We start from the raw sequence: 24,513 nt of genomic DNA on the forward strand, positions 1-24,513 counted from the left end.
ATCCCACATCCTTCGCTAACAACATTCCCGAAACGGCAGTTCCTGCAGTCCAAGATAGGATAATTTTGTTACAGTCCAATTTTCAAAGAATTCAAGATACATTACGCAAAACCCAGGAGGACTACAAGAAACAGTACGACCGGGGCAGAAAGGCGAACCCAAAATTTGACGTAGGAGACGAGGTCTGGCTGTCCACCGTTAATCTGAGATTACCACTGCCATCTCGAAAGCTCGGGCCTAAATTCATTGGGCCTTTTCAAGTCAGGAGGATTATCAACCCTGTGGCTGTGGAATTGACACTTCCCAAGACATACCGGATTCATCCCGTTTTCCATGTGTCACTATTGAAGCCTGTGGTGCCCACCCCTTTTCCAGGAAGAAAAGAACCTCCTCCTCCGCCAGTCAGAATCGATGGCGAGAATGAATTCGAAGTGGAATCCATTCTTGGTTGCAGGAAGAGGGGCAGATAGTTACAGTACCTGATTCAATGGAAGGGGTACCCCCCCGAAGATAATTCCTGGGAGCCCGCCAGGAATCTGCACGCTCCACAGTTAATTCGAGCGTTTCATCAAGATCATCCGGAACTAATGGCCAGCCTTGGCGTCCAGTGTCCGCCCTTAGGAGGGGGGCACTGTCAGGAGCCAGGGAGCGTCTCCGCTCGCCGGGCTCCGGTGCGCATGCGCACGGGACGAGCGCTTCGCCGCACACCCGTCCGCGGCCTGATGGTGCGGCGCGCGCGGGTGCACGGCGGTCCCCGTGTGCGCGCCGTAGCCCGTGCGGGTGCCCGGTAGCGCGTCACACTGACGCGCTCGCCGGGCAGGGGGGCTATATCTGACGGCTCCAGCACCCAGTCGGGTTGCTGGTTTGTCGTCAGCTCTCCCCTGTTCTCTGAGCCTGTGTTCCCTAAGTACCTTGCCTGATCTGTGTACCAAACCTCTGCTGCCTGATTAACCACTACTCTCCCGGATTGTCCCTAAGTACCTTGCCTGATCTGTGTACCAAACCTTTGCTGCCTGATTAACCACTACTCTCCCGGATTGTCCCTAAGTACCTTTGCCTGATCTGTGTACCAAACCTCTGCTGACTGTTAACCACTACTCTCCCGGATTGTCCCTTGTACTTCTGCCTGATCTGTGTACCGAACCCTGGCTTGTTTAACCACTACTCTGCTGGACAATCCTATCAATAACCTGCCTGATCTGTGTACCAAACCCCTGGCCTGTTTAACCACTACTCTGCTGGACTATCCTGATCATACCTGCCAGATCTGTGCACCGAATCCTGGTCTGCTTAACCACCGCGCTGCTGGGTCTTGTGACACCCTGATTATTACCTGCCTGTTCCCTAACCTCTGCTTGTGTTTTCAGCCCTGCTCCCTGCGGATCCCAGGACACCCGCTTCCAGCTTCTGAACCTACTATCCGTCCGGAAGCCCGTGCCTCCGCGTGCCCTCAGCCTCCTGTACCCATTTCGGGGGTCTGGGTGCGTGTGGTCGTAAGGGCGAGCCGCTCTCGGCATCTCGGCCTCGGTGAGTACGTGTTCGTGACAAGAAGCTTCCGTCGGCCACTCTGCCATAAAGCCCCGACTGGTGGAGGGCTGCAGTGATGGTTGACTCTCTACAACTTTCTCCCATCTCCTGACTGCATGTCTGGAGCTCAGCCACAGTGATCTTTGGGTTCTTCTTTACCTCTCTCACCAAGGCTTTTCTCCCCCGATAGCTCAGTTTGGCCGGACAGCCAGCTCTAGGAAGGGTTCTGGTCATCCCAAACATCTTCCATTTAAGGATTATGGAGGCTACTGTGCTCTTAGGAACCTTAAATGCAGCAGAAATTTTTTTGTAACCTTGGCCAGATCTGTGCCTTGCCACAATTCTGTCTCTGAGCTCTTCAGGAAGTTCCTTTGACCTCATGATTCTCATTTGCTCTGACATGCACTGTGAGCTGTAAGGTCTTATATAGACAGGTGTGTGGCTTTCCTAATTAAGTCCAATCAGTATAATCAAACACAGCTGGACTCAAATGAATGTGTAGAACCATCTCAAGGATGATCAGAAGAAATGAACAGCACCTGAGTTAAATATATGAGTGTCACAGCAATACTTAGGACTATGTGATATTTCAGTTTTTCTTTTTTAATAAATCTGCAAAAATGTCAACAATTCTGTGTTTTTCTGTCAATATGGGGTGCTGTGTGTACATTAATGAGGAAAAAAATTAACTTAAATGATTTTAGCAAATGGCTGCAATATAACAAAGAGTGAAAAATTTAAAGGGGTCTGAATACTTTCTGTCCCCATATATATATATATATATATGTGTGTGTGTGTGTGTGTGTGTGTGTATACATACACACACTATATTACCAAAAGTATTGGAACACCTGCCTTTACACAAACATGAACTTTAATGGCACCCCAGTCTTACCCTGTAGGGTTTAATATTGAGTTGGTCAACCCTTTGCAGCTATAACATCTTCAACTCTTCTGGGGAGGCTGTTAACAAGGTTTTGGAGTGTGTCTATAGGAATGTTTGACCATTCTTCCAGAAGTGCATTTGTGAGGTCAGTGATGTTTTGAGGCACTGATGTTGAACGAGAAGACCTGGCTCGCAGTCTCCACTCTAAGGCCCCTTTTGCACTGGGGCAGGGGTGGCGTCTGCGGTAAAGCGCCGATATTGTTAGAGGCACTTTGCCGGCGGTATAGCTGCCCTGTCCCATTGAGTTGGTCCACCCTTTGCAGCTATAACAACTTCAACTCTTCTGGGAAGGCTGTTAACAAGGTTTAGGAGTGTGTTTATAGGAATATTTGACCATTCTTCCAGAAGTGCATTTGTGAGGTCAGTGATGTTGTGAGGCACTGATGTTGGATGGGAAGACCTGGCTCGCAGTCTCCACTCTAAGGCCCCTTTCACACCGGGGCGGGGGCGGCATCTGCGGTAAAGCGCCGATATTGTTAGCGGCGCTTTACCGTCGGTATTAGGCCGCTAGCGGGGGAGGTTTTACCCCCCGCTAGCGGCCGAGAAAGGGTTAAAAACCACCGCAAAGCGCCTCTGCAGAAGCGCTTTGCCGGCAGTATAGCCGCCCTGTCCCATTGATTTCAATGGGCAGGAGCGGTGAAGGAGCGGTGTATACACCGCTCCTTCACCAATCCGAAGATGCTGCTAGCAGGACCTTTTTTCCCGTTTTGCTAGCGCACCGCTCCAGTGTGAAAGCCCTCAGGGCTTTCACACTGGAGAGACAGCAGCGGCTGTTTCTGGTCTGTTTGCAGGCGCTATTTTTAGCGCAATAGCACCTGCAAACCGCCCCAGTGTGAAAGGGGCCTTATTTATTCCGAAGATGTTCTATTGGGTTGAGGTCAGGACTCTGTGCAGGACAGTCAAGTTCCTCCACCCCAAACTTACTCATCCATGTCTTTATGGACCTTGCTTTTTTTTATCTTTCTTTCTATGAATAGTGTAGGACCACTGAAAATGGGGTACTTTGATGTAGTGGTGGGCTTAAGCACGGTATGGCCATATGGTGTGACTAAATCCCCATATTTACTTATTAAGATCAGGTGTTTTTAAGTAGCCCTGTAAGATTTGAAAGTAACTTTTTTTGTGTGTGTGTACTATTCTCTGTGGTTCCTTTTTGTAACTGTATGGACTTTTGTTTAAACTTATATTCAGATTTATATTGCTGATATATCTCCTTTGCTGTCAGTGAGCGCTGACTCACATGCTACTGGTTTGCTTGTGATACATTCATAGTTGCCAACATTGGGAAAAAAAAATTCGGGACACTTTTTTTGGCTGTAGGCGGAGTCAGGCTATAATTAGGGGGCGGGGCATGCGTTAGTAGGCGTGGCATAGGAAAAAGGAAAAATGCGGCGCGCGAAGCGCGCCGCGCAAATGAATGGGCGTGGTTTACGTGAAATAGTGGGCGTGGCTTACATGGGCGTGGCTAAATGGGGTGTGGTTAGAGTCTGAGATGAATGAGGGATGCAGAGGGAAAGGGGGGTAGAGGGATGGAGGGACAGCAGACCCAGATCCTACACCATAATAGCAATGTGTATTCCAGAGTTTAATAATCAGCAGATAAAGATACTCCAAACACCTGGTGTTAGCACTTCAATCATCCCGGCACCATGGTTGTTATAATGTCAGGATGATTGAAGCGCATTATTACTATTATTACATTGTAATATAAATAATGAAATCATTCAACTCACCATAATGCAGAATCAGTGGGACCCCTGAGCGTGTCACCTGCCACGTCACCTGCCACCAGATGCCATCAGGTTCCCCCAGCAGAGTCTGTCCTTACATAAGGTGCCCCCAGCAGAGGGGGGAGAAGGGGGTGCAGGTATATTGGTGACACAGGGGGGAGAGGGGGGTGCAGGTATGTTGGTGACACAGGGGGGAGAGGGGGGTGCAGGTATGGTGGTGACACAGGGGGGTGCAGGTATGGTGGTGACACAGGGGGGTGCAGGTATGGTGGTGACACAGGGGGGTGCAGGTATGGTGGTGACACAGGGGGGGAGAGGGGGGTGCAGGTATGGTGGTGACACAGGGGGGGAGAGGGGGGTGCAGGTATGGTGGTGACACAGGGGGGGAGAGGGGGGTGCAGGTATGGTGGTGACACAGGGGGGGAGAGGGGGGTGCAGGTATGGTGGTGACACGGGGGGGAGAGGGGGGGTGCAGGTATGGTGGTGACACGGGGGGGAGAGGGCGGTGCAGGTATGGTGGTGACACAGGGGGGGGAGAGGGGGGTGCAGGTATGGTGGTGACACAGGGGGGGAGAGGGGGGTGCAGGTATGGTGGTGACACAGGGGGGGAGAGGGGGGTGCAGGTATGGTGGTGACACAGGGGGGGAGAGGGGGGTGCAGGTATGGTGGTGACACAGGGGGGGAGAGGGGGGTGCAGGTATGGTGGTGACACGGGGGGGAGAGGGGGGGTGCAGGTATGGTGGTGACACGGGGGGGAGAGGGCGGTGCAGGTATGGTGGTGACACAGGGGGGGGAGAGGGGGGTGCAGGTATGGTGGTGACACAGGGGGGGAGAGGGGGGTGCAGGTATGGTGGTGACACAGGGGGGGAGAGGGGGGTGCAGGTATGGTGGTGACACAGGGGGGAGGGGGGTGCAGGTATGTTGGTGACACAGGGGGGAGGGGGGAATCAGGTATGGTGGTGACACGGGGGAGAGGGGTGCAGGTATGGTGGTGACATGGTGTGCAAGAGGGGAGCCAGGACCATCAATGTCCCCAGCCAGCGGAGCCCCAGTCCATCCATGCTGGACCTCAGCCTTTGAGAAGTGTACTGCAGGGAAAGCTCCAAGCCTCCCATACACTGAGTACACCCCCTCCCCCTATCTCTCTTCTCCCCCACTACACTGACAGGCCACTACTCACAGGTCAGACAACTCCTGAACAGCCAGATGAAAGCCTCCCTTCTTCCCTCCCGTCACTCCCACTATTCCTCAGAGCTCCGTTGGACACACGGGGGCGGAGGGTGATGGCAGTGGAGGCTGATCACGTCTTCCTTGTGTTCAGTGTAGAGCGGGGAGGGGTTGCCAATCCCTCCAGCCAATAGGCTTCAGTGTACAATAGAATTTTCTATTTGTACACTGAAGAGAGAAGCGGATTGGCTGCCCCTCTCCCCTGCACTGAACACAAGGGGAACTTTGTGACTGACTCGTGGAGGCAACGGCGGCCATTTTTGTGGAGCCGTTGCCGTTTTTTACAAAAACACTCACGATTTTCTCGGGACAAACCCCAAAAATTCGGGAAAACACCCGGGACAAAATTAAATCGGGACAAGGGTCCCAAAATCGGGATTGTCCCGGGAAAATCGGGACTGTTGGCAACTATGTACATTGCATTAAAGCGGGGTTCCACCCAAATTTTGAACAATATCTGTATGTATTCTCTTCCTTGCCTAGATGCTGACATGCCGTTTAAAAAAATTTAAATCGCCGTAATTACCTTTTATTTTTCTATTCTTCTTTGCACTTCCTGGTTCTCCTCCTGTGGGAGTAGGTGTGTTTCTAGCCTCTCCCAGACTCCTGGGAGCTAGTCTCAGGCTTCCCAGATGCCACTGAGCATGTGCGGGAACGAGCGGTGAATGCTGGGAGCACAGCATTCACCACATCCAGGAAATAAATGCTTGTGGGCTTCAAATGCCCACAATGAAGATGGAAACCGCCTGCAGTGAATAATATAAGTTATTCTTTCCGACGAAATCTGACACAGGCGGACATATTACACACAATATGTGAGTATGTAATGCTGAGAAGAAAAGTTTGTGAATGAACTCAAAAAAAAAAAAAAACGATAGATAGGTGGACCCCCGCTTTAAAGCAATTCAATACTGACTGAAACTTGATATTAAAGTGACTGATAGTATGGCAACACAGCAAAATGTAAGTATCTGTTAACCTGGAAATAATTAGCGCTATAATTATATTTTTCTGAATTTTCCCTAAATTGCTAAGTTTTATGATGAGCGAAGAAGAAAACATGTGCATGTTACAGGGGTTTTATAAGGATGTCCCTGTTAACAGAGACTTCTAATAGTCCAACATATTACACACAGCCCTTTGTAGAGATACAAAAAGAAGGAAAACTGCTTTATTTCTGGTCCTTTGTGTCCAATTGGGCCTGTTTTCCAGATCTTTCCACAGAACTATAAGAGAAATAAACAGTGTGCTTCTTTTAAGCAATTTCTGATTAAAAGCCAACTCCACCAGAAACTGATTGTTGCAAGGTTGCTGACAAGTTCAGATGCATGCTGGCTAGTTCTCAAAACAATCTATCAGTGAGATATCCTCACCTGAAATCTATATTCTGTGCTATGAACTGCCATATTCATAAAAAAAAAAATAAAAAAATAAAGAAACATTTCTCATATAAAATTAAAAAGAAGTATAATCCTTCCAATAATAATACATATAGAAACCCTTTTTTTTTACAGTGACATACTGACATACTTTGAAAAGATTTTTTACATCGTACTGTTTATGTGAAAAAAAAACTTTATACTGTAGGTCCTCTTTAACCCTCCTGGCGGTATTCCCAAGTGTGGCTCGGGGTTAAATTTCAGTACCGAGCCACACTGTGGATTGCATTGCAGAATCCTGGTACAGCATACTTACCTTGTCACCAGGGTCCTGCGATGTCCCCCCGCTCTGTCCCTCCACCGGATCATCTGCCCAATGCTCTGTGATTCGGGCTCAGTTCCCTGCGAGCGTCACGACGCATGGGGGCGGAGCCCGGTGGCAAATTCAAAAAGTACAAAAAACGTAACACACACAGTAAACTGTAATCTTACAGATTACATTACTGTATCAAATCATTTCAAATCCCTTTTCTACCTAATGCTTTGTCCAGTGCCCTGCCTGCAGTTTTATATTATATATACTGTTCATTCTGCCTGTAAACTTGGGATTGTCCATGGCAACCAAAAAGTGTCCCTTTAAGTCAGAAGTGGTTTAAGGCCGGATAGAAAACAGTGATAATAAATTAGAACATTTGCAGAATTGAGCAATAGTGAATCATGGGGAAATTAATTTTATTATTATATTATTCATTTTTATATTTATTTATAGTTATTTATTATATTATAATTTATGATTTCGTGTTTCAAACTTTATCATACCCGGGATGTCTACTAGACTCTTGTTTGGACAGATTTAAAGCGGGGTTCCACCCAAATTTTGAACAATATCTGTATGTATTCTCTTCCTTGCCTAGATGCTGACATGGCGTTTAAAAAAATTTAAATCGCCGTAATTACCTTTTATTTTTCTATTCTTCTTTGCACTTCCTGGTTCTCCTCCTGTGGGAGTAGGCGTGTTTCTAGCCTCTCCCAGACTCCTGGGAGCTAGTCTCAGGCTTCCCAGGATGCCACTGAGCATGTGCGGGAACAAGCGGTGAATGCTGGGAGCACAGCATTCACCACATCCAGGAAATAAATGCTTGTGGGCTTCAAATGCCCACAATGAAGATGGAAACCGCCTGCAGTGAATAATATAAGTTATTCTTTCCGACGAAATCTGACACAGGCGAACATATTACACACAATATGTGAGTATGTAATGCTGAGAAGAAAAGTTTGTGAATGAACTAAAAAAAAAAAAACGATAGATAGGTGGACCCCCGCTTTAAGTGAGAAATATGCCCCGCACACACGGTCAGATTTTCCGACGGAAAATGTTCGATGGGAGCTTGTTGTTGGAAATTCCGACCGTGTGTAGACTCCATCAGACATTTTCCATCGGAATTTCCGTCACACAAAATTTGAGATCTGATGTCAGAAATTCCGATCGTGTGTACACAATTCCGACACACAAAGTTCCACGCATGCTCGGAATCAAGCAGAAGAGCAGCACTGGCTTTTGAACTTCCTTTTTCTCGGCTCGTCATACGTGTTGTACGTCACCGCGTTCTTGACATTCGGAATTTCCGACAAGATTTGTGTGACGGTGTGTATGCAAGACAAGTTTGAGCCAACATCTGTTGGAAAAAATCCATAGATTTTGCTGTTGGAATGTCCAATCGTGTGTACGGGACATATCAGGCTTACAATATAAAATGCCAAATTTCTATGCAAAAAAATGTACCGCTTTCAGATTCAAAAATTTGACATAATCATACCGCCAGGGAGGCTACAAGGTATGTCATGGCAAAGTTAAAAACTAAAAATGCAAACTGAATAAACAAAAATGCATGTCGTGGCAAAATTAAAAAAAAAAAACACATGCAGTATATCTTTGCAAAAAAACATTAAAATACCTGTTGATCCTGACAAAAATCTAGTGAGCTCTAAACATTCTGTAGTGAGCTGACAATGCGTTGTTCGGCGAGGTTAACCTTCAAAGTAGAGGAAGCTATACACATTAACCAGTTGCCGACCGCCTAACGCAGATATACTGCGGCAGAATGGCACGGGCAGGCAAAATCACGTACCTGGTATGTGATTGCCTTCCCACGGGCGGGGGGTCCGATCGGACACCCCCCCGGTGCCAGAGGCAGTCGACTCGAGTTCGCGGGCGATGAGAGGTGAGGCGGAGGCCATCCATTGTTGGCCACCCCCTCCCAATCGCTCCCGGCAAATGAAAATGCTTTCTCTCCCTCTGTAATGTAAACAGAGGGAGAGGAAGTGATGTCATCCCTCCTCGAGCCGGTCTTTTCGATCCGGCGCCGAGGAGAGAAGACATCAAGTAAGTCTGCACAACACTACACTTTCAGTAGAACACGCCAGGCACACTTTTCACCCCCCTTCACCCCCCGATCACCCCCCGATCACCCCCCTGTACCCCCTGTCACACTGACACCAATAGCAGTTTTTTTTTTTTTTGCACTGGTGTCAGTTTGTGACAGTTATAAGTGTTAGGGCAGTTAGGTTAGCCCCCTTTAGGTCTGGGGTACCCCCCTTTAGGTCCAGGGTACCCCCCTAACCCCCCCTAATAAAGGTTAACCCCGTGATCACCCCCCGTCGCCAGTGTCGCTAAGCGATCGTTTTTCTGATCGCTGTATTAGTGATACAGGTGACGCTAGTTAGGGAGGTAAGTATATAGGTTCGCTGTCAGTGTTTTATAGCGACAGGGACCCCCATATACTACCTACAAAAGATTTTAACCCCTTGATTGCCCCCTAGTTAACCCTTTCACCAGCGATCACCGTATAAGTGTTACGGGTGACGCTGGTTAGTTTGTTTTTTATAGTTTATTATAGTTTTAGGGCATCCGCCGTTTATTACCTTATAAAGGTTTAACCTCCTAATTGCCTGGCGGTGATATAAGTTACGTTTAAGGTGACCACATTTCCAAACTGTCATTCAGGGACACCACCAACCTCCCCCCCCCCACACACACCCGCCCCAAAAAGATGGTTTTTGATTGCCAATTTTTGGGAAAAAAAGCAAACAGTGGTAACCAGTTTAGACAGGTGGTATGGACAGCAGAATGGAGGGGGACACGGAGGAAGAACGGAGGGAGACAGCAGCAGAACGAAGGGGGACACGGAGGAAGAACGGAGGGGGACAGCAGAACGGAGGGGGACACGGAGGAAGAACGGAGGGGAACAGCACAACGGAGGGGGGACAAAGAGGAAGAACGGAAGGGGGACAGCAGAATGGAGGGGGACACAGAGGAAGAACGGAGGGGGACAGCAACAGAATGGAGGGGGGCAGACAGCAGCAGATCGGAGGGGGAGCATGCTCACTGTAACAAAGTGTGTGTGAGTGTAACACAGTACACTAACCTCCTGTCCTGGTCCTGGAAGTTTGTCAATGTCCGGCACTGCAGGCGGCAAACTTGCAGACCTCGTGGGTGGGAGCCTGGAGGAGGACTCGGAAGAGGCTCAGGCTGCTCAGGAGAGAAATTGAACTGTTACTTCTCTGATCTCTGTGTGCTGCTGGCAAATGGCAATGTGCTGCTAAAAATAAGAAATCAGGGACAATCCCAGGCAATCCTGGACACGTGGGCACCCTAGTTACGTTTTTAGGATCAGATAAGGTCTGCGTCGCCCCAGGCAGCGTCAGGTTAGCGCTAGTACCGCTAACACCCACGCACGCAGCATACACCTCCCTTAGTGCTATAGTATCTGAACGGATCGATATCTGATCCGATCAGATCTATACTCCCCAGCAGTTTAGGGTTCCCAAAAACGCAGTGTTAGCGGGATCAGCCCAGATACCTGCTAGCACCTGCGTTTTGCTCCTCGGCCCAGCCCACCCAAGTGCAGTATCAATCGATAACTGTCACTTACAAAACACTAAGCACACATAACTGCAGCGTTCGCAGAGTCAGGCCTGATCCCTGCGATCAGTCAGGAGCTTTTTTGCCTGTGAGTCTCACTAGTGTACCCCTAAATTTAGAGCCCAAAATGGCAAATCGAAGGTAAACTAGTGAAGAGGCCTACACGTTTCTGAGCATGACAGATAGTGAAGAGGAAGTCACTCATCTGTCAGATTCAGGCTCAGAATACGATCCTGTAGAGAACAGCGGCTCCATGACAGATAGCTCTGACGACAGAGTTGTGGTCCTTGCTAAGGTCAGGCGTACCAGACCCCGAACTTCTTCTGTCCTTGAAGTGCAAGAACCACAGGGCTCTCGTATGGAGCAGAGAAGTACTAGTGCCGCTATTCCTTCTGGTGAACTGGCAAGCACCAGCGACCTAGTACACCCTGGTCGTACATCCGGCACTGCAGTAACACTTGGTGACGTGGCGAGTCCCATAAGTGCAGTTCAAGCTGACGAGGTGGCAAGCACAAGTAGTGTCCCGCTGCCACCAAGAAGACGAACACAGGCCCGTTGTGCCCATAGTGCCCTTCCTGCTGCATTCGCCAATCCGAATTGGGTACCCACCACTTCTGCAGCACCCGTACTTCCCCCATTCACTGGCCAACCCGGAATTCAGGTGGAAACAGTTGATTTTACGCCACTGGATTTTTATTCGCTGTTTTTCACCGAAGATCTCTTTAGATCTATTGTGGACCAAAGCAATTTGTACGCTGGTCAACACATCGCCACTATTCCCCAGTCCTCCCTTGCCAGAGATTGGAAACCAATTACGGTTTCTGAATTTAAGATCTTTCTGGGCCTTTCCCTCAACATGGGCATAAATAAAAAGAGTGAGTTGTGGTCATATTGGTCCACTGACCCAATTTACCATATGCCCTTGTTCTCTGCCTCCATGGCCAGGGTACGATACGAGCAGATTGTGCGGTTCATGCACTTCAACGACAATGAACTCTGTCGTCCTCATGGAGACCCTTAATACGATCTGCTCTACAAAATTCGGTCCCTCGTAAACCACTTCAACCAATGTTTTGCAGACTTGTTTACCCCCCATCAAGTTGTCTGCGTTGATGAGTCCCTGATTAAATTTTCTGGCCGCTTGTCATTCAAACAGTACCTTCCCAGCAAGCGTGCCAGATACGGGGTCAAGATGTATAAGCTCTGTGACAGGGCCACAGGCTATACATGTAGTTTTATGGTTTACGAGGGCAAAGATAGTCACGTAGAGCCGACAAACTGCCCTGACTACATAGGAAGCGCTGGCAAGATAGTGTGGGACTTGGTGTCACCCTTATACGGAAAGGGGTACCACTTGTACGTGGACAATTATTACACGAGCGTGCCACTTTTTAGCCACCTTTTTGATCATCAGATTGGAGCATGTGGCACAGTGCGACCTAATCGCCGGGGCTTTCCCCAGCGGCTTGTAGATTCCCGTCTTAGGCTGGGGGAGAGAGCCTGCTTGAAGTGTAATAACTTGCTCGCTATGAAGTGGAGGGACAATAAGAATGTTTTCGTTCTTACCTCCCTTCATGCAGACACGACGGTCCAAATTCTTATGGCGACTGGTGTTGTGGAGAAACCCCTCTGTGTCCACGAATATAACCTTAATATGGGAGGGGTGGACCTCAACGACCAGTTGTTGGCGCCGTACCTAATTGCCCGTAAGGCCAGACGCTGGTACAAAAAAGTGTCTGTTTATTTATTTCAATTGGCTTTGCTGAACGCTCATGTGCTATACAGAGCTTCAGGATGGACTGGATCTTTCCTTAAATTCCAGGAAGAGATCTTCAGAGCCCTTCTGTTTCCAGACGGTGCTCCACCTCACCTTCCCCAACCAAATGCAGTAAGCCAGCTGCATGAAAGGCATTTTCAATATGTCCTCCCGAGTACCCCTACCCAACGAGCCCCCCAAAAAAGATGTCGTGTCTGCAGCAAGCGCGGATTTAGGCGTGACACCCGGTATTATTGTCCCTTCTGTCCTGACAATCCTGGTCTTTGCATGGGTGAATGTTTTGAACGCTACCATACACTAGTTGAGTATTAGCGTAGGGTACAGCACTGCACAGACTAGGACACACTTTCACAGGGTCTCCCAAGATGCCATCGCATTTTGAGAGACCCAAACCTGGTACCAGTTAAAAAAGTTACAAAAAAAAGTGTAAAAAAAAATAAACAAAAAAAAGTAAAAAAGAAGAAAAAAACATAAAAAAATATATAAAATAAAAAAAACAAAAAATAGTTGTCGTTTTATTGTTATCTCTCTATTCTCTCTCTATTGTTCTGCATTCTATACTGCAATGTTTTATTGTTATGTTTTATCATGTTTGCTTTATAGGTATGCAATTTTTTTATACTTTGTTTTTTTATTGTTAACCCCTTTTTTGTTTTCAGGTACACCTTTCAGCTGCAGAGCGGATTTATTTATCTTGACAGCAACAGCGTTTGCTCCCACGATACATAAAGCCGTGACTCCAGCGCTGTCGGAGGTGATTTCACCACCACAGTTACATACTTCAGCATGTATGCCGAAGCGTGGGGGCAGCAGTGGGTGGAGGAGCGATTTGCTCCTGCCTTTTGCGGGAGGATGCCCCCATGCTTCGGCATATATATATTTTAGGCACAGGTTGCGTTAAATGTTTTATTTTTTACTAAGTTTTTTTTTGTATTTGCTTTGCAGGTATGGTAAGTATTACTGTTATACTGTAATGTTACTTTGTTTTTTTGTTAACCATCATTTGCTTAGCAGGTACGCCATTCAGTTGCAGCGCGGATTTATTTATCTTGACAGCAACAGCGTTTGCTCCCACGATACATAAAGCCGTGACTCCAGCGCTGTCGGAGGTGATTTCACCACCACAGTTACATACTTCAGCATATATGCCGAAGCGTGGGGCAGCAGTGGGTGGAGGAGCAATTTGCTCCTGCCTTTTGCGGGAGGATGCCTCCATGCTTTGGCATATATATATTTTAGGTAGGCACAGGTTGCGTTAAATGTTTTATTTTTTACTATGTTTTTTTTTGTATTTGCTTTGCAGGTATGGTAAGTATTACTGTTATACTGTAATGTTACTTTGTTTTTTAGTTAACCATTATTTGCTTAGCAGGTACGCCATTCAGTTGCAGCGCGGATTTATTTATCTTGACAGCAACAGCGTTTGCTCCCACAATACATAAAGCCGTGACTCCAGCGCTGTCGGAGGTGATTTCACCACCACAGTTACATACTTCAGCATATATGCCGAAGCGTGGGGGCAGCAGAGGGCGGAGGAGTGATTTGCTCCTAACTTTTGCGGGAGGATGCCCCCATGCTTCGGCATATATATATATACGGTGCATGTATGCCCATCATTAGAAGTGGGTGGATGAAGGGAGGTATTCTAATGGTGGGCATACCCACCGATCAATATCTTTTTTTCGTTCAGCCCACAGGCTGCATGAAAAAAAAGTTTACAATATACGCCCAACAAGGACCAGCAACATACTGGTATGTTGCTGGACTTTGAGTGCTTATACCAGAATGATGCCTGCAGGTTTAGGTATCATCTTGGTATCATTCTTTTCAGCCAGCGGTCAGCTTTCATGTAAAAGCAATCCTAGTGGCTAATTAGCCTCTAGACTGCTTTTACAAGCAGTGGGAGGGAATGCCCCCCCCCCCACTGTCTTCCATGTTTTTCCCTGGCTCTCCTGTCCCAACAGGGAACCTGAGAGTGCAGCCGGTGATTCGGCCAGCTGACCATAGAGCTGATCAGAGACCAGAATGGCTCCAAACATCTCTATGGCCTAAGAAACCGGAAGCTACGAGCATTTCATGACTTAGATTTCGCCGGATGTAAACAGCGCCATTGGGAAATTGGGAAAGCATTTTATCACACCGATCTTGGTGTGGTCAGATGCTTTGAGGGCAGAGGAGAGATCTAGGGTCTAATAGACCCCAATTTTTTCAAAAAAGAGTACCTGTCACTACCTGTTGCTATCATAGGGGATATTTACATTCCCTGAGATAACAATAAAAATGATTAAAAAAAATAAAAATGAAAGGAACAGTTTAAAAATAAGATAAAAAATAAAAAAAAATAATAAAGAAAAAAAAAAAAAAAAGCACCCCTGTCCCCCCCTGCTCTCGCGCAAAGGTGAACGCAAGCGTCGGTCTGGCTTCAAATGTAAACAGCAATTGCACCATGCATGTGAGGTATCACCGCGAAGGTCAGATCGAGGGCAGAAATTTTAGCAGTAGACCTCCTCTGTAAATCTAAAGTGGTAACCTGTAAAGGCTTTTAAAGGCTTTTAAAAATGTATTTAGTTTGTCGCCACTGCATGTTTGTGCGCAATTTTAAAGCATGTCATGTTTGGTATCCATGTACTCAGCCTAAGATCATCTTTTTTATTTCATCAAACATTTAGTGCAATATAGTGTGTTTTAGTGCATTAAAATTTAAAAAAGTGTGTTTTTTCCCCAAAAAATGCGTTTGAAAAATCGCTGCGCAAATACTGTGTGAAAAAAAAATGAAACACCCACCATTTTAATCTGTGGGGCATTTGCTTTAAAAAAATATATAATGTTTGGGGGTTCAAAGTAATTTTCTTGCAAAAAAAAAATAATTTTTTCATGTAAACAAAAAGTGTCAGGAAGGGCTTTGTCTTGAAGTGGTTAGAAGAGTGGGTGATGTGTGACATAAGCTTCTAAATGTTGTGCATAAAATGCCAGGACAGTTCAAAACCCCCCCAAATGACCCCATTTTGAAAAGTAGACACCCCAAGCTATTTGCTGAGAGGCATGTCGAGTCCATGGAATATTTTATGTTGTGACACAAGTTGCGGGAAAAAGACACATTTTTTTTTTGCACAAAGTTGTCACTAAATGATATATTGCTCAAACATGCCATGGGAATATGTGAAATTACACCCCAAAATAAATTCTGTTGCTTCTCCTGAGTACGGGGATACCACATGTGTGAGACTTTTTGGGAGCTTGGCCGCGTACGGGACCCCGAAAGCCAAGCACCGCCTTCAGGCTTTCTAAGGGCATGAATATTTGATTTCACTCTTCACTGCCTATCACAGTTTCGGAGGCCATGGAATGCCCAGATGGCACAACCCCCCCCCCCAAATGACCCCATTTTGGAAAATAGACACCCCAAGCTATTTGCTGAGAGGTATAGTGAGTATTTTGCAGACCTCACTTTTTGTCACAAACTTTTGAAAATTGAAAAAAAAAAAATACATTTTTCTTGTCTTTCTTCATTTTCAAAAACAAATGAGAGCTGCAAAATACTCACCATGCCTCTCAGCAAATAGCTTGGGGTGTCTACTTTCCAAAATGGGGTCATTTTGGGGGGTTTTGTGCTATCTTGGCATTTTATGGCCTTCGAAACTGTGATAGGTAGTGAGGAGTGAAATCAAAAATTTACGCCCTTAGAAATCCGGAAAGGCGGTGATTGGATTTTGGGGCCCCGTATGAAGCTAGGCTCCCAAAAAGTGCCACACATGTGGTATCCCCGTACTCAGGAGAAGCAGCAGAATGTATTTTGGGGTGTAATTCCACATATGCCCATGGCATGTTTGAGCAATATATCATTTAGTGACAACTTTGTGCAAAAAAAAAAAATTGTCACTTTCCCGCAACTTGTGTCAAAATATAAAATATTCCATGGACTCAACATGCCTCTCAGCAAATAGCTTGGGGTGTCTACTTTCCAAAATGTGGTCATTTGGGGGGGTTTGTGCCATCTGGGCATTTTATGGCCTTCAAAACTGTGATAGGTAGTGAGGAGTGAAATCACAACTTTACGCCCTTAGAAATCCTGAAGGCGGTGCTTGGTTTTCGGGGCCCCGTACGCGGCTAGGCTCCCAAAAAGTCCCACACATGTGGTATCCCCGTACTCAGGAGAATCAGCAGAATGTATTTTGGGGTGCAATTCCACATATGCCCATGGCTTGTGTGAGCAATATATCATTTAGTGACAACTTTGTGCAAAAAAAAAAAAAAAATGTGTCACTTTCCCGCAACTTGTGTCAAAAAATAAAATATTCCATGGACTCAACATGCCTCTCAGCAAATAGCTTGGGGTGTCTACTTTCCAAAATGGGGTCATTTGGGGGGGTTTTGTGCCATCTTGGCATTTTATGGCCTTCAAAACTGTGTGATAGGTAGTGAGGAGTGAAATCAAAAATTTACGCCCTTAGAAATCCTGAAGGCAGTGATTGGTTTTCGGGGCCCCGTACGCCGCTACGCTCCCAAAAAGTCCCACACATGTGGTATCCCCGTACTGAGGAGAAGCAGCTGAATGTATTTTGGGGTGCAATTCCACATATGCCCATGGCCTGTGTGAGCAATATATCATTTAGTGACAACTTTTTGTAAATTTTTTTTTTTTGTCATTATTCAATCACTTGGGACAAAAAAATAAATATTCAATGGGCTCAACATGCCTCTCAGCAATTTCCTTGGGGTGTCTACTTTCCAAAATGGGGTCATTTGGGGGGTTTTTGTACTGCCCTGCCATTTTAGTACCTCAAGAAATGACATAGGCAGTCATAAACTAAAAGCTGTGTAAATTCCAGAAAATGTACCCTAGTTTGTAGACGCTATAACTTTTGCGCAAATCAATAAATATACGCTTATTGACATTTTTTTTACCAAAGACATGTGGCCAAATACATTTTGGCCTAAATGTATGACTAAAATTGAGTTTATTGGATTTTTTTTATAACAAAAAGTAGAAAATATCATTTTTTTTCAAAATTTTTGGTCTTTTTCCGTTTATAGCGCAAAAAATAAAAACCGCAGAGGTGATCAAATACCATCAAAAGAAAGCTCTATTTGTGGGAAGAAAAGGACGCAAATTTCGTTTGGGTACAGCATTGCATGACCGCGCAATTAGCAGTTAAAGCGACACAGTGCCAAATTGTAAAAAGAGCTCTGGTCAGGAAGGGGGTAAATCCTTTCGGGGCTGAAGTGGTTAAATGCACAATAAAGGCACATAAGGGCACAAAAAAATGCCTAAAGAATTTTTTTCCTGACTTGTGCATAATCCAACATGTTTAGATGGTCTTTCAATGCATGTTTCTGTCTGTGAAAAAGAGGGAAGGCATTCGGACAGACAATGCTTATTTTGAGAAGAAGATAGAGATTAGACCACAGTTTTCAATAATGCTAATCACCATTACCCCCGTGATAGGTCTGCAAAGATGGTTGGCATAATCTTGTGTATGCTGCAAAGAGTGTTATTACACAATCTTCTATTGTTTAGGAACACCCTAAATTTATATTCATTGTAAACAAAGGTGTGCACAGCCTATTGCATTAGGGCAGTGTCAGTAGAACAATGGACGATGTCAGAAGGGCAGAGGTTGGTGTCAGTAGAGCAGTGGACGATGTCAGAAGGGCAGAGGTTGGTGTCAGTAGAGCAGTGGACGATGTCAATAGGGCAGAGGTTGGTGTCAGTAGAGCAGTGGACGATGTCAGAAGGGCAGAGGTTGGTGTCAATAGAGCAGTGGACGATGTCAGAAGGGCAGAGGTTGGTGTCAGTAGAGCAGTGGACAATGTCAGAAGGGCAGAGGTTGGTGTCAGTAGAGCAGTGAATGATGTCAGCAGGGCAGAGATTTGTGTCAGTAGTTTTTTTATATTTTTTATTATCATTACTTTTTTACAATTATTATCCTTTACTATTTTTTCTTACAATAATTTTTAATTATTGTTTTTTTTACAATTTTTTAAAGAGTCCCATTGGGGGGCTTTGGTGGAATATCAGGGGTCTAAACCTAGACCCCTGATATCTCACTTTATGACAGAAAAAGGGACTGAGGACAGAGAATCCCCAGTCCCTTTCTCTGCCTATGATTGTAAATACTCTAGAAAGAGAGGTAACATTAAGTTACTCTGGTGCTGTGTTGGAAGCATCCTGTTAACTGTTGTATCTACAGGGCTCACAAGGCTCCTCTCCAGTTTGATACATTTTATAAACAATAGCCTAATATGGTTTTTACATGTTATCTTATATGTTCATGTTTTATCCAAAATGCAAACAAAAGAGTTTTTTACTTGAAGAAAATATTTTGTGATGAAATTTTACTTTAATTGTCTGTTACACTTATGTGGCTTTATTTTATTGGCTTATCCACTATTATTATTATTATTATCATTATTGTGCTTGTATTTCTTTCATCTTTATATAGACATCTACTTCATGGTCAAAGGATAAGTTTTGTAATTTTTTATTTTTTTTTATCCTTCGAACCGGAATTGGTTTTGTAGTTTTTAGAATTATTACAATGCCAATAAAAATATGCTTGGTAGGTTAACCAATAATAAAGCCTCATAAATGGTTTGTCTGTTATTGTAAGGTTTTAGAGGACGTGTGCAAAACTCAAATGAAAGCAGTATTAAACCAAAAACCAAAAATGTAATATATTTTAGCTTACCAATCATTAGATGTGGTGGCTGCATTAGTTTTATTTTTTAGGCTATTTTAACTCTGTCTTTAACCGGGTGATCTGGCCAGTAATGCACTCCCTGTACTAGCGTGCCTACACTCTGGATGAAGGAGCAACAGAGACACCTTTAGATTGCAGCATTGTCAATCTGGGAGGAAAATGTTAGATGTACTAGCAGCTTTAGATGTACTAACAAATTGAAGCTAAATTGTTTTTCCTGGGGGGGGGGGGGTAAAAGTTTTACGAGCTGACCATTGTAAGTACCCATGTCAGGGGTAAATGGTTTGTCTCAACCCTAACTGCCACATCTGAAAGAGAGCTTGTTTTTTCTGAAAAAACACAGACTTACTGGCTGGATCACCAAATTAAAAATAGAAGAAAGAAAGACTAAAAAAAAGAAATAATATCGGTTAAAGCAACATAACAGGCAACATCAACCTCAGAACCTACCGTTCATCAACATTTAAACCACATTTCTTCCAGACTTTCTTCCAGATCACCAATTAAAAATAAAAGAAAGAAAGCCTAAAAAAAAGAAAACGAATACACCTATCACATCTAAGAAATGGTAAACTGCAATAAAATAAATGTTTGCTTTGGGGTTTAAAGTGGTTGTAAAGTCAGAAGGTTTTTGATCTTAATGCATTCTATGCATTAAGATCAAAAGCCTTCTGTATGCAGCAGCCCCCCCCAGCCCCTCTAATAATTACCTGAGCCCTCTCTAGATCCAGCGATGTTGTAGGAATGTCTCGACTGCCAGGGACTCCCCTCCTCATTGGCTGAGACAGCAGCGCGGCTCCATTGGCTCCAGCTGCTGTCTATCAAAATCAGTCAGCCAATGAGAAGAGAAAGGGGTGGGGCCATGTCGTTGCTCCATGTCTGAATGGACACAGGGAGCTGTGACTCCGTTTGGGTGCCCTCAAAGCAAGCTGGTTGCTGTGGGGGCACTCAACAGGAGGGAGGGGCCAGGTACATCGATTATGTAAGTAAAAAGTTATAGTGTGTTATGATGAAAAAAAAATGTGCTTTAAAGTGGAACTCCAGCTTTAGGTGAAAATCAACCACACCCATCCACTTCATGCCTTGCCCCTTCCAAAGTTCCCCAGGTTTATTTTATATACAAAAGATCCCCTATACATGCCTTTTCCAATACTTTTTTAGCCAGTCAGGTGATATCACAGGAGATTTCTCTTCTTCCTCAGCAGTGGTGGGGCAGGCCTTAAGTACTATAAGTCCATCTTTTCTTAGGAAGGAGGTGTGTCAACAAAAGGCCAGGCTCACATGGGATGGAATAACAGAATAATATAACTGTTCTTCTGGCTAAAGAAGACCAGAGGTGCCAGGAAGCTAGGAAAGTTTGGGCCCTTTTTCTTCTATACAGAAGGGGTGTAAGGGCAAAAGTTATACTTTAAGAATAATTTGAAAGCATATTGGGTTTCATCTCAGTCCTATACTTTTATTTGGTCAACATGTTCCTTGGTGAATCCTAACATCTGTCTCATACTCAGTTATCACTATATCATTCCATAAAAAAATACAAACTTCTTGATTAGATGCCTAGAGGTCTTAATTCACACAAAAAACAAAAAAAAAAACACAACGCTAACAGAACAGGATAAGAATACTTATTTGTTAACCACTTGCAGACCACCCACTGTACATATACTGTGTCAAGGCAGCCGCTCTGCGCCGGATAACTTACCCAGTACGTGATCTGACACTTCTGGGTCTGGGGCATGCATGCACGTTGCCAGCAATCCGCTCCCGCTGTGATTAGATACAATGAGAGCTGAACTGCGGGTATCGCAGACTCAATGTCCGCCAGCTGATCATTAGGCAGAGAGCCAGAACCGTGATTTGCCTGAGTAAACAAGGCAGATAACAAGGCAGATCGCCGTTCTGTCACTAGGGAAGGCATTGGTCCTGTGTTCCTGCAAAGTAGGAACATGGATCAATGCCTTTCCCTAGTAAAAGCACTTCCCACACAGTACACAAACACTGGCTAGGCACACAGTTAAAGTGTAAGTAAACCCTCCTGTTGTTTTCAGCCAAGGAAGCTGCCATCTTTGCCTCAGTTTAATCCACAACTGCCATGATGCTGCACATGTGATCAATTATGACACCAGCCATTGGATGGTTTGACAGTTTGGTTGAGAGCACAACCAATGGGAGTGCTGCATTTCCGGCACATGCCGGAAATTAAACTGTTTTATGGCTGGGTTTACTACCGCTTTAACCCTTTGATCACCCCTGATGTTTAACCCCTTCCCAGCTATTAGTACAGTGACAGTGCAAAAATTGTCAAAAGTGTCAGTTAGTGTACCCACTGTCCACCGCAATATCCAAGTCACTGATCGCCGCCATTACTAGTAAAAAATGTAATAAAAATGTAAAAAATCCCATAGTTTGTAGACGCTATAACTTTTGTGTAAACCAATCAATATACGCTTATTAGGATTTTTTTTACCAAAAATATGTAGCAGAATACATATTGGCCTAAATTGATGAAGAAATTTGATTTATTAACTTTTTATTGGATATGTTTTATAGCAGAAAGTAAATAATATAGTTTTTTTTTCTCAAAATTGTTTTTTGTTTTATAGCGCAAAAAATAAAAACTGCAGTGGTGATCAAATACCACCAAATGAAAGCGTTATTTGTGGGGGAAAAAGGACATAAAAGGACATAAATTTGGGTACAGCATTGCACGACCGCGCAATTGTGTAATGCAGTGCCGTATTGCAAAAAATGACACGGTCATGAAGGGGGGTAATTCTTTTGGAGGGCAAGTGGTTAATAAAAAAAAAAATAAAAGTGACAGTTATTTTCAGCTTCAATTAGGTTTTAAAAAGCACAGTCACATAGCTAAAAAAAAAAAAAAAATCATTATCCATGTGAATTAAGCTATACACAGTATGTCTCTACATTTTATCGAAATAGCATATATGCCCTTCAAACATGTTTTTTCATTTTATCTCAAAACTGTAACCTTTAGAACTTTTGGCTCTGCCATTGATTGTCTGAAACTCAGCAACGTAAGACCTCAATTTTACCAGGGGCTTCACCTACGTACTGTATATCTGTCTGTCTTTTGCTATTGATGTCTGTTAGTCAGTCTGTTTAGTGATAGTCTGTCTTTGCATCAACATCTGAGCCTGTTAATGTCCATGCAATGAACTACTGCTAATAATTAGGAATGTCTTTATTTATGTTGGTGCTTTGAGGGCTTTATAAATGCAGTGGGCTAGAATCCTGTATATAACATGGTTTATTTCTAGATAATATGATGGATGGATTTTCTCATGTCCCTGTATTTTGAACATGCTGGAAAATGCAATAAAATGCATATGACTGCGCTTGATGGGAACAAGGCCTTTTTCGGTGAGGTAGCTCTTTGGTAAATGCTAACATATCCTTGTAATTAAAAACAGGAGGAATATTACCCAATGTATCTGTTGGCAATACAAAATATATCAACTATATGGCGTCTGAGCCCTTGCTTTCATGTCACATCTCAGTACTTTTATTCTCTTTAAGGTAGTTTGTTTCATCTTTCATGTTGTAATGTTAAAAATGAAGTACTGTATATTTTTTTTTCTCTCTGAAACATTAACATCAAAATCAGTGTTGAAGTTACTGGGATACACTGCTATTTGGATTTTATCCTCTGTAATTACCATATCGTTTTTTCCCTCTTCATGTCTGGAGATCAAAAGAAAATCCATCTTTTTTAGATGTTTTGCACGTTAATCTTTAAGGAATCCCATTAATTGGTTTATGGCTCGCTACATGGGCTTTTGTAGACACAAAAAAAAAAACACATTCCAAATAGTGTTAAAAAGAGCACATTGACAGTGTCGCATATAGCTCTCTTGATAATAATTTTTTGCTCTGCCGAGTGACATTAAAAAAAAAAAAAAAAAAAAAACTAAACTGAAAGGCACTTAGTGTACAAAAATTGTGCATCAGTTTTTTAAAATTTCTTTCCAAATTCCAATTGGATGGAGAAGCTCAATGCCAAGAGAAACATTTCACACCAAGTCCCAGAAATGCACTTTCCCTATGAATCAGAAAGGAAGTGGTTTGCCAGATGTTGCTGTTTATTTTTTAAGTCTTGATGTGACTTATGCTTATTTTCTCTTGACCTTCTAGACTCATTTCATATACACTGAGAGAGTCGAAATACCCATAAGAAGCCCTGGAGCCTACTTAGGAGTATCTCTTTTTTTTTTTTCTTCAAGAATGTGGTGCTGTTTTAACATGCTTTTCTTGTTTATTAATCTAACATCACTGCTGATTTATGAAGATTACGTTTCATTATTGCAAACCTCGAACGTTGTTTATGGAAATGTTAAAATATCATTCCAGAATACTTAAGAAGATTTAAATCTATTAGCTGAATTTCAAGCCTAAGTGCCATAAAATTAGTTGGGATGGTTTTATTCTAGAGTGGAATATTTTCCTAGAAATAATAAAATATTTTGTCTGCAATAAGGAAATCATATCCTAGCTTACCAAACTGCACTGACTGGCCTGGTGTACACAGTGAAGGCATAAGCGTCTGGACACCATGACACTGTAGGGATTAGGTCTTTTGGCCTTATAATCATTAATTATAGTGATAAGCATCAGCAGATGATATGTAGAAACAAAGCTGTCTTAGTGTCAGATAACACAATATTATATATATTTTTTCCTTTCTTGTAGGAGATGAACTGTAATGTATTTTTTCCCCATATTTTGCTTGTTTTGTAAAAAAAAAAAAAAAAAAAATTATATATATATATATATATATATATTATATATAAATGGGACATCTTGAGTTGAACGAACAAATCTGGTAGAAATTTTGCATACGTTATCTTTGTTGTTACATGCAGCTGTGGATTATCCAATGGCAGATGGGTACTATTGTGGGTCAGGTGCAAAACTAAAACTATGACTGCCAGCCCAATCACCTAACAATCTCTGAACATTGAAATAGTGAAAAGACCCCCCACACTATGCTTATATGTGCTTCACTGCCTGTGAAATATTAGATATCCAAAAAAAAAAATAAGACAGATATTTTATTTTATAAAATTATTTTTTGTAAACTATAAAATATATTTTGTATGTACCGATTCTAGTTGAAGCTGCTGCAGTCATGTAAGGTCGGCTACCCCATAGAATGACAATAAACAATATTAAACTTAGCATTGCTTCTGTATTAAATTTGTGTTAAATAAACAAACTAATATATAAAGTGCTTGTGAAATCATTAGTCCATCATAGTGCAATCATAGATGAAAAGTCGATTCATAC

The sequence above is a fragment of the Aquarana catesbeiana genome, linkage group LG01 (assembly GCF_042186555.1).
Source record: "Aquarana catesbeiana isolate 2022-GZ linkage group LG01, ASM4218655v1, whole genome shotgun sequence".
NCBI lineage: Eukaryota > Metazoa > Chordata > Amphibia > Anura > Ranidae > Aquarana > Aquarana catesbeiana.